The sequence below is a fragment of the Cariama cristata genome, unplaced genomic scaffold (genome assembly GCF_000690535.1).
Source record: "Cariama cristata isolate BGI_N322 unplaced genomic scaffold, ASM69053v1 scaffold28215, whole genome shotgun sequence".
Lineage (NCBI taxonomy): Eukaryota > Metazoa > Chordata > Aves > Cariamiformes > Cariamidae > Cariama > Cariama cristata.
The window spans coordinates 72328-84547 of record NW_009618577.1 but is presented as its reverse complement, the minus strand read 5'-3'; positions in this window follow the sequence as shown (position 1 = coordinate 84547).

Sequence of the window (12220 nt, the reverse complement as noted above, 5' to 3'; positions counted from 1 at the left end):
TCCTCGTATAGAAAGACCTCTACTAAAGGGGGACTGTCTTGGCCACAGGCATATAATCTGGAAGATAGCCCATCCATTCAAAGATGCAGAAAAATATTTGGGCTACTTCAGGTGATTCGAACATACTCTTGGAAAGACAAAGCTGATATTGAAGCACTGGCTTACCTAATCCTTTGGTAGATTATTTTTATTTTAGTAAAGGATAAAGTTATCTTGAAATTTATACATAAAGATTATTGAAAATAAAAGAAGATGAAGATGCAAAAAGTCCGGTTTTTAATTCATACAAAGAGATAGCTACATGAAATTCATCATGAAAACTTGGCTAACTCTTCAATAGTGGAGAAAAATTTTGCTATAATTTTGCTGTATTTTCATTCACAATAGATGCATATTAAAATTATTTTATAATGTGACAAGGGCTAGGAGTGTGCAAAACCACAAGGAGAGGGAACAGCCTTTGGTACTGTTACATGGTACTCAAGGTGAAGACATAATGGAAATACTTTGTGGATTTGGCTTGATATGCTGGTGTGACTCATACTGCAGAGATGTAATATGTGGGATACGTTAAGTTCCACTGAAATTAAAGAAGGTTGTAGATCTCTGCAGTTTTAAATACTGTTATTACTACTAATGTGGAAAAAGAAAAATTGTATCAAGGGCAAGTCTAATCATAAAAGTGTTAACTTTGCCAAAAAGTATATCAGCTACTATTAAAAAAAAAAAACAAAACACAAATATTTAGGGGGTTTAAGTTCAGGTGAGCTCACCTCACAGCTTCTCAGTTATGAAGCATGAAATACAGGAGAATCTGCTGGTTCTGCGACAGTAGTTCTCATTGTGGCAACTAGAATGAACCTATTGTAGGCCAAATTGAAGTAACACTTCCCTACTACTATTTTATCCACTAAAACGGTCGCTATTACTGAGACAATAATTGAAAATGAGATGTATTGTGTAGCAAGGAGTGGTCCACACTGACATGCACTGTAGTAAGAGAAATATGTGCACAGAGTAGGTCCTGGCAATAAATATTTTCCTGCCTCAAAAATCAATCAAAGTCCACACAATGTAGCACATCACACTGGCACTGCTGGCTGCAACTTCTTCAAGGTTAGAACGTGCATTGTTTGCCTTGAAATTACAACAGGAAAAATGTTTATTTTGCACATGCATCTTTCCAAAGTTAACATGTATGGGAAATACTTCCAACGGGACAGAAAGGCAATCTCTCCTGCTACTCTGAGTCTGGAGGCAGTGCAGAACACCAGCAGTCAGTCAGCTGCTCAGTCCCACCTAAGGAGCCACCTGAGGGTGCTCTGTCAGAACCAGCTTATCACACAGCTGAAACACTGTGAAGCACCTAATAAATTAGATATATGTACTCGACTACACAAGAACAATGGCACTGTTGTACTCTCTTTATCCCATAACAACCATGAAAAATTAGAATAAGTTAAGACGGGCAATGCTATACCTGAGAATTTTATAATGAAGCAGAATATGCTTCCCTAGGAGCAAGGGAAGCCCTTTTGACAAGGAATAATTTGCAGAGAAGTGTGTGTACCTGTGTGTGTCTCTGAGTTGTTACACACACACACACACACAAAAGGAACAAGCTTCATCCTTTCTAGTATACCAGATAGACTGTCCAGTAGACTGTCCACTTACTTACATTTACAAGATAGATATAGTATACACTTCTGCCTTATTTAGAGGATTTGCCTCTTCTAAAGGTGTGATAGAAGGGGAACCTTTATCCAACATCTTGGAACCATCAGGGCTGATGATCAGAGAGCAGCATATTCCTTTTACTGTATATGAAACTGTTGCCTTCTCAAACCATCACATTATTAGTCACATACATATGTCTAACATTAGAGATAACTTAAACCTCTAGTTGCTGTTCTGCACTTGCTTTTTGAATGATGCCCTACCATACTTTGATTTTCTAACTTTTTGTTCATGTCTATGTATTTTCTAAATGCCTTTTATGTCTAACATTAGTCCTTTCGCCTTGAAATAAACACCACTTGGAAACAGAAAAAGGTGTTTATATATACTTATATAAACCTCTTACATTATACAGATAACATTGCTATTTGTAATTAGAAGACTTTTATTTTAAATACAACAATTTTATTGTAAAAGATACCGAACTATTTTTTGATTCAAAGAGGTCCTACTTTAAGACTTTGATAGTTAATGGGTTTAGTTAACACAAAAAATTGCAGTATTGATGCTATGAGGAGAAAAAAGGTTCTTAAGATTTTAGGGACAGAATTCTGGTTTCAAACAGGGCGCTTGCACCTATTCTTCAATGCCAGTGCTCTCGCTTTTTCCCAATATCTAGGTGATGTGGCCATGTTTGGATCGAAATTACTGGTAATCATTGCTCAGTAAAGCTTTGTCTTATATTACCTAAAGTCCTGAGCAGCTCAGCCGTAGTCCTGTATTTAGGCCATCTTGTAATTATGTGAGAATTTTGTGCACTGGGAACTGCTGGAATCGACCATCCGGCCCTTTCAATGCTGTTTGAGCCTCTTGTCACATCCTCAAATATCATAGAGATGCCCTTTCCTTTTTACTTTTGGGCAACTGTCAGGAATAATCTTGGAAGAGAGTGCAACTTTGGGAACTAGCTATGCACAGAGCCAACACAGCAACAGAGACAGAAGGAGGAGATGAGGGCTTTGCAGAAGGAAATGGGGGCAGTGTCCATTAGACAACATCAATTGTCTACAAAAATCCCAATTGTAAGTTATCAAGGTAGCTCGGTACAAGTTGGAATCGTGTCCTTATCTCTTCTGGGGTAGCAAGAGTGTCAGCAAATAGCTTTGGTTATACAATAGGCACCAGTGATTCAGGAATTGGGGATAAAAATGAGGAGTTATATCCTGCTTACCTTTCTGTAAAGTCAAATATTCCACCAAAAGAAAAGTAATTCTTTTAACATTTCTCTGTCAGTTATGTCCTTCTGGCCCACTCTCCTTGCTCACAAGCTGAATATTTCTTATGCTAAACAGTTTATTAACCCCTAATCACCCAGTTACTTCTGGACTTGATTGCATGTGTAATTACCTTTTGTCAGGTACAATTTGCCTGATAAACATGTCAGAACACTTGCTGCTTAGTCTGTTGAAACAGATAAACGCTGTCTTTCCACAGCCTTGGGGCATAATTAACAGGCAAAAAAAAAAAAAAAAGCAGTTATAAAAACACACAGAAGCTGATTCAGTGAGGCAGGAGTTCACAGCATGCAGCCCGCCAAGGCCCAGTGCCTGGCCCGCTATGCTTGCCTGAGCGCTTATTGAGTTCCAGCCTGCTGTGACAGGGCAACAGGGGCAGCCCTCAAAAACTGAGATTTAAAGTAGGTTTCCACGTGAACTTCAAAAAAGAGTGGGATGATGCTTGTTTGGAAAAAAAACCACAAAAACAACACACCCAAACAAAAAAACCCACCCTAACAAAGTGAAGCGGCAGACAATGATATTGGTAGAATCGTTGCCGTCATCATGTGTTACATTCTCAAGCAGACTCTCCACGATGGGACCAGAAAGTGAAAAATTTAAAGAAGGTAGTGAAAAAAAAAAAAAAAAATCAGGAAAAGCAAAAAGGGCAAGATTTAAAAAAAAAGCTTTGTGGCATTCTTGGACTCCATTGCTTCTGATTTCTGCCCTGTAGTGTTTGCAGGTTATGTACCCTTGCACTACGGGGAGTGCAAAAAAAGAAATCCTTACCTGACCTCTGGATAACCCAAACAGGAGATTAGCCCATTTCCAAGCAAAGCAGGTTGTCACACTGTTAGGCCAATTGCTTCTATTGACACTTTGCATAAACATCTTACAGAGGGTGATCAGAAAGGACTGTTATGCCATTAACGTTCTTTTTATTTTTTTATACCTAAGCCTTACAGAATAAAGGCCTTTCTGAGTAAGGGATAACAAAAGGGTCAAAAGGTCACAAACATTCTTTTAAGTAGGCAAAAATCGGGGAAGTTTAGATTCATTGAAAAGTGCAAATTGGAACTTTTTTGCATCTTGCGACATTCCAGCACACTTAGCTTTTTCTAATTTCACTTCTAGCAAATTCATTAATCTACTTAATTGTGCATTTTAACTTTTACTTTTAAATAAGAAAATGCTCAAATCTTCATTTTAGGAAATAGTAAGCTGTCTAATCTTCTCAGCTAATCAGTAATCTAAATAGATTTAGACATAACCATTAAAATCCTCATGAGGAACAGTGTGAAAATATAGAATTTTTTCCTGAAGTGGTATGACTGAACAGTGTCTTGTACAGTTTTCACCTATAATTTATACAGTATGTGGTGTGCACTGTGTACAGCAAAATATTCTATATTTTCCTTTCTTTAGTTTTTGCTTTGATCAGAGATGGAAACAATCTCCCTTTAATAGTATAAAAGCCACCTGCTGGGCATCGCAGACTACCGCTAATTGGTAAATTCTTTGAAATTTTGATATAATGGATTTTGACCTCTTTAATTAAAAAAATCCCAAAGCCCAGATTACTGGTGAACTCTTCTGGGAAATGAACAGTGCAAAGCATATACAACTGCAAGCTACACCCAACCTTTTCTTAGGAAAGAGTACAGAAAGAACATTACAATTTTTCCCGTGAGGATGCATGGCTTTTGGCCTAGGAAAAAAGCCCCGTGACTGTTGTTAGCTATGTATCATTTCAGTCATTAAGATAAAGGAATAGTAAATATATTAATATTTCAATTGTTACTATTTTTATTGGGGTATGGAACTAAAAAGCTCCAAAGATGAAAGGGACTTTTTAATGTTAAACACAGTAAACTTACAAAAGCCACTCCCAAATGTCCTACTCCTCAACATTTCCCACCCCAAGGAGTTCACACTGTACCTTTGCACACCTTGTATTCACAAGAACAAATGGGTTTGATGACTGAAGAGGAAGCCTGTCAACCAGAATCGTTGTTTCATAATTTCTGACATAACATTAACCTTTCAGTGGAGCTACAATCTCATCAGTTTGTGAACTCTGATGCAGCGCTGTCTTCCTTTTGTTAAAACACTTATTTATACTCTGCCCAGCATAATGGAGCCATGGTCCATGACGGGGACTCATAGGCACTGCAGTAACACAGCTACACAACAACGACACTTTCTTTTTAGTCTCTGCTTACGTGCCATGCACAAGTACACATGAATATATGTTACACAGATATACACTTATTTCCAATGAATTAACAAAAAATCCCTGCATGGACATGAAGATAACACCACCATCAGTTCACCAAATGTTATCTTCCTGTTTAATAAAGTATGCACACCATGAAAGCACTTACTAGATTGGAACTAAAACGTGAAGGACCAGAATCAGAACTGGACAAAGACAGGTCTTGTTCACTTTAAACATTTCCTGGTCGACAAGGAATAACAGAAGTATTTAAAATATAGATATCTAAGTACAGCTTACAAAGAAAAAAGACACAGTTTGCTAACTGTAGAATAACACCATACCAACCAAATGCAATTATCACTTAATCAGTAGGTGTTTGTGACTGCTGAGAAATATCTTGTTAGCCTGGTTAGCAAGTCTGTCTGCCACTTGCCAAAATATTTTGTTTTATTTACTCCTGGTGACTTATTTTGTGAATGTGGTGAATTTTAAAATCCCCCCCACTGGTCACATAACTGGAATAACACACACTGGTCTTCTATTTCAAAGTGTAAATTGATCTCTTGATCTGTGAATGTCTCCCTATAGTTTATGCTACCCTTTTTCTGGATTGGTACAACAAATGCATTTTCAAAGTGATGTTATGGGGACTTAGCTATGCAATTCCCATTAGTGTCAATGGGGGTCGCAGGCTAAATTCCTAGGCAATGCTTTGAAAACTGAGCCCTGGATTTTCAAAGGAAGGATAGTTTGTGTTAGAAAGGCAGTGACTTTCAGTTTTTAAGCCATTGCACTAAAGCGTGCCTTGTGGTTTTTTTTGAAGCGCTATGAGTTTAGAAATTGTGCCTAAATTGGGGACATTTAAATGTTCACAAGAATGAAAGTTTTATACTTAAATGCTTCCATCTGTTTCAAATTTCACAGTGACAATCATACCTGTCACTATCTTTAATGCTGGGATACAATCTTTAACACATTCAAAAGTGTACAATGTATAAACTCAGCGATTATGACAACTGAACCACTGGGAATTGTCGTTATGCTAAGAAAAAACAGAAGTTATTTGTATTGAAATAAATCCGTTAACAATCTAACTTCTTCCATAGGCCAGAATTCTTTCCTAAAATCTGGACCTTGAGGTACACTCTGAGAGATGCCTGGTCTTGTTACACCCATGAGCAAACCCAAACACCTTTTTTATTCTTTGGCACTTCAAATAAACTTAGGTCTGCCTACAAAATAAAACACTTGCTGTTGAAGTCTTGTGAACAACCTTGTTGCTGTTACCATAACCAGAAAAACACTCGCAACATGTAATTTTTACAAATCCTATTAAAACTTCAAGCAGTCCAAGATGTAACATCTGAAGAAAGTAACGGAAAAATAGCCACTGAGGCAAATATAAATAGCTAGCCCTATGCAATACGCAATATAGCAACAAGTAGTACGTCTTCAAAGAAGATTTGTTTAATTACAGTGCAAATGTTTATTATGAAGTGTGTTGTTCATCATTAAAGAATAAGCTGAACTACTAGCAAAAGAATCATCTTTTGAGTCCAGCAACAGGGAAGAGTTTGAAAAGCAGCAGCCTGGCAGACAGTCAGGCTCCAGAGGGCACAGGCGCGGGCCAAATTGCTCCTGTCAAGCCCGTTAGCCCGTACACGAAATCCCTGTAGACAAAGCATAAAACTATGTCAATGGTAAAATTTGTGTGGATTAAAAATCGTGTATTATGCAATGCTCAGGTCATTCACCTTTTTTTTTTTTTTGGTTTTGAGCTTCTGACGCAGAGGTATCCACGCTCAAACAGCATGCAGGGGTGACAAGTGCAGACCCCCAAAACAGGACTTCTGACTGTGACCTGAACAAGACTTTGAAAATACCATTTCAGTTTTAAAAATTATGAAGCATTGAATATATCACACAAATTTAAGTTGTAATTTTAATTTTGCTTCTGGTTTGTGGTTTGTTTTTTTTTTTTTAAACACAGGTTTGCCCATAGTACTTAAACATTAACCTTTATCAAAACCATTATTAACTGAGGAGGCAATTTTTACAGTTCAGTTTCTTTAAACTTATAGAAAATTTAAGCAGTTTTCTCAACTGTATGACACTTCTAACAGGCTTGCTTTAAACTATTTGGTCATCTACGAAATAATGCCATAAATAGCACGTGATGTGGCACAGTACCTTAAAATACCTCTCTTGAGGATTAAAACTGTATCATTTGTGTAAACCCTTCCTGTAAAAATCCATTTGAGGTGTTTCACTGAAAAGATGTATTAAGAAATTTCAAAATCTAAATGTTAAAATAGATTTTTAACCACCTTTTTGGTTTAGAGAAGGTGGGACTAATTAAAAATCATCTAACTTGCTGTAACTGGAGTAAAATTTAAACACAAAACTCGTTCACTTCCAACTTCCATACTGTGTTCTGGCATTGAACACTATTGTCCCATCCGTCATACTGAATATTTAGCAGTATTCATGTGAGTAACTCTAGATGCCTGCAGTCTCACCAGCAGTCAGTATATATACTATACCACGAAAAGTCATTCTTTGACAAATGCTGTTTTGAACTAACTAATCCAAACTGTCCTTGTATACAGGCACATCTAATCTATAAACTTAGGCTGCTGTACCCTAGAATGAAACATCTGTAGCGGTCTGCCCAAGTATAATTACAACTCCAAGTTTAAATTTCAGTCCGATTACTTCTAGGATTGAAGGAAGGAGTTTTAGATACATGGCCCTGGTGTGTGAATGTAAACTGATGCCTACGGGAAGACAAATAAGCATGGCGCAGCTCTACAGCACCAGCCCTGTGCTCACAGAGGAGGCAAAGACTTCAGCTCTCTGTGTGAAGCTGCAGCTCACAGAACAGACTCAGGAAGCCACCAACCTGGCCACTGGGAATTAGCAATTCAGTGGTAGAATGGGCTATTTCCTTCTCCTAGCTTTCCAGTTATTTCTTGTCATATTCTGACTTGCACCAAAACACCAAACAACTTACATCTAAGAAAAATACTGAAATTACATTGTTACAGAGATTGAGGCTTCCAACCTAACAGGAGGATATACATCAGGTCTATAAGGTTTATGCAGCATTTGGTCTCCACAGAGGTCCATGATCTCTAGCGTGCACTATGAAACACATCATCTCCACTGAGGTAACCTGGGGTTCTGCAGCAGGTAGGGGAAAATAGTTTGTTTCAACACAACAGTCTAATTATTTTTTGATCTATAACTGTTTGGTTTGGCTTATTTTTAAGATTTGTGCAGTTCTCAAAAATCTGCAAATCTAAAAGAAAAAAAAAAATAAATCACAGTCTCAGTGCTCCAGATTCTTTTCTTAAGTGGCTGTCAAAGTCCTCAGCATCTTCTATACAAGGTGTCTCTCTGAAAAGCCTCTACAGGAAGCAGATACAAATAGAGCAACTGTTCAGTAAAGCATCTCAGCTCATCCTGGATGCCAAGTTAGAATACGTGGAAAGCCACTGAAATCTAAGACATAATAAGCCAGAAACCGGCATAATTTTTTTTGCATCTAGAAACAAAACCCCAATGCAATCCATAAGGTACAGACACCTACAGATGTGCTCATCATGAGTTTACTGTAAACAGATAGTTATTTCTTCCAAAGTAGTGCATTCAGGGTATGGATGCATAACCACCCTTCATAGCAGATGAAGTTACATCCCTTAGGGAGAGCTATACTAGACCTGGGAACCATTGGACAAGGAATTCCACAATCAGTAGCTCAGGAATGTAAATATAGACAAGTTAAAAGCAAAGCCAAAATCACTAGACAAAAGTTTCTTATTCTTTCCCGGACAACCTTCACTGTCTTTTTCAGCTACTATAGAATGTTTACTTCCACATTTATATTTATCAGACAGCTCTAAAAATATTTTAGCAAATACTACAGCCCATACAAAATCCTGATACTTGTTTTTGTTTTTCTTGTCTAGATAACTTGGTTTAGGCAAAGGCTTTTGAGCCCAGTAAGTTGCAGTAACAAGAAACCCCATTAACTGTGATAACTCAGAATTTGTTTTTTGTCGGCTTTTTGCAAAAGATCTTTCTTCTCCTGCTGCTATGTTTGCAAACATATTAAGAAAAACCCTTTCTGCTTAATATCAATAGTCCAATATTACTTCTTTTGTAAGAAACGCATCTTCAAGAAATTACTAGAAGGTGATCTCTTTCACTTAGAATATGTCTTTTCTCCTTACTTCTCAGGTGAAAATCTTTTCTTAAAATGTTTGATCTGAATTTTTTTTTGTTACAATTGCTCTGGAATACAGAATAATTCCAAACTATGTAATATGCCATTTGTAATAATTACTCTTCATATTTTAGGTCCAACAGATTCCAAAATACATGGAACTTTTGCTGAGTAATGATGGCACAATTCAGCCTCTAATGCCTCCTGCAATTTGAAAACCTCTTCCCCTGATTTTACTTGCCACTTTGAAATGTTATCCCTTTCTGGTGAGTAATCCTGTGCTAGATTCTTTTGCTTCTTAAACGAACATTATTCTCACCCTTTATTGACTGACCACATCTATTATCACATGTAAGCAGTGTTAATCCTCTAGTAATTAACACCCTTATTAAAGTAATTTTAACTCAAAGAAGTTTAAATCGCATTATTGGTTTTATTTAATTAAGCTACAGGACTGTTTTACACTGTCATTTGAGTTTTCAGCTTGTGCCTTTTGAATCTACCAGTTACACAGGTTCACCCCGGCTCCTCAGTTTACCTGTGTATTTCTGCCTAGGAATTATTCAGTACTATTCTGTTTCACTGTGAACTTTTTAAACTGCCATCTATGTCAATGGACACAAGACTTAGATACTGAACCGAACATATTACCATTCCCAAAACTATCATTTGGATGTGCATTTCAATGATATTATCAAATCTATCCCTCCACAGGGCTCAGTATCTTGTTACTGCTTAAAACGAAGAGCCACTTTTAATGTCCTTCTCATACATCTTAAGCAAGGGCAAAGATTTTATTTTAAACTTTAGACTGGCAAAAAGGAGAATCTGAATGCACCAAGTTGTGCAACTTAGAAAGGCTGGCTCAGCAATTTTTCTGTTACTTTGAAAATAATTCAGGTTTTTAAATTGTGGAGTTTTTGTGTGTGTGTCTAACTGCATGGTCCTTTCTATGGGAAAATATCTGATGGCCTATGTTCTCTTACAGATCTCAGGTAAGCTACTCAACTGACATGTTTGACACAGGGTCAAAAGATGAAACTGTTTTCTGGTTCAACTGCATCATGTTACATTGTGCACTCTGGAAGAGTGTGGGCTAATTGTGTGTCCTCCTGGAACGATTTCCTGGAGGCACACCACTGAAACCAGAAAAGCTTGTGCTCTCCAGGGAATAAGGCAACTTGATGGTTTCATGGACTTTATACACCATTAACTGTGTACTGAAAGTTCTTTCTCTCCTTTCAGTAAAAACATCTCTTCAAATTTCTACTGTTTAAAAAAGAAATGGTCTTAACAAGTCTCAGCATAAACCATGGAAAATGATAAACATAGAAAGAAAAGGATAAGAGCAATTAAGTACATTTATAGACAGGAACTGGCTCTTTTTTTTTTTTTTTGTCCTTCATCCCATATCTTTAAGTTCTTCTTTTCTCCCCATCCTCTACTGCTTCCATCTACTCATCTTTTGAGCTTTTTTTTCCTCCCCATTTCTTTGCATTTCTGTTCTTATTTATTCTTTTTTCTCCCACCATCACTCTTTCGACGATTGTGGGGTCTTCTAAGTTGCACTGCTCCTTTGCTACTAATGCTCTAGGGAAAGTCCTCTCCAAGGGTTTTTCTTCAGGTTCTAAACCACAACCTATATGTGAATCTTCTATGCAAACTTTGTTAGTTCAATATTCTTTAAAACATTGCAACTTGTAAGATGACAAATTGCTCCAAACCTGACACACCCAGAAGAGCCATATATGTTAACATGTTATAAGCCAGTACGATATAAAACTCAGCCTAAGAACATGCTGGTTCAGTCATATTGCTTATAATACAAATAGTTTACTTCATTCAGAAACCAGTTATTTACATAACAGTATGAAATTCAATAATTTCTTTTGCCATCTGCTAGTATCTTTGTACTAGCAGAAAGAAAATACAAGGGTTTCATCTCCCAGATATCACTGACTGAAGGCAGTCAGAGAGTCAGAACAGTATTTTTTTTAATTCATATTTCTGCAGTGCTAAAACACCTAGCTGAAGATCAGTGTCACATTATGGTACATATTGTACAAACACTTTTGAAGACCTGATTTTTTTTTTCCTAAGACACTATGATCCAAGTCAATAAACATTCATTAACTACATTTCACTTACTCAAGTCCTTGTCATACTATGTCTATGAAATTCCTTCCCTGTGTTGTTACCGTTTTGAAGCAAAGAACAATTCTTGTTCTCTTGTTGCAAAAAACTCCTTAGATTTTACTGGATTTTACATTTGCCCTATAGTGATTTCCAAAGAAGAGACAGACTAACTTTCTTTTTCACTGAAAAGACTAGCAAAAGGAGGGGAAAAAAAAAAAAGAAAAAAAGAGTATTCTGCCTGCTGTCTGTGATTGACAGATAATTTAGAGAGGAATGGAACCTAAATATGTTGACTGATGCAACTGGAAAAAATACTGAAGGCAAATCTGTAGGGTTAGTAGTGTTGCTCAATATATACTACATACCAGTGATACTACCAGCTTAGCTAAGGCTGGAGGATATAAGCAATTTTGGGGTAGAAATTATTGAATATACTAATGCAGCTACCAGTCCCATGGCTCCCTGATGGCAGACTAGGACTTATAGATGTTAAGAGAATACAAATGACAAGTAACTTGAAGGAAAACAATAATTTTCTTCTCTTGTGTTGTTCAATTAACAATGCTCATTCATTACTCATAGGAACCACAGGATTCAGAGGAAGTCCTGTGGAGCTGGGGGCTCCAAAACTGAACTCCATCCATCAGCTCAGAGCTACAGAAGGGCCCAAACACAACGGTAGAG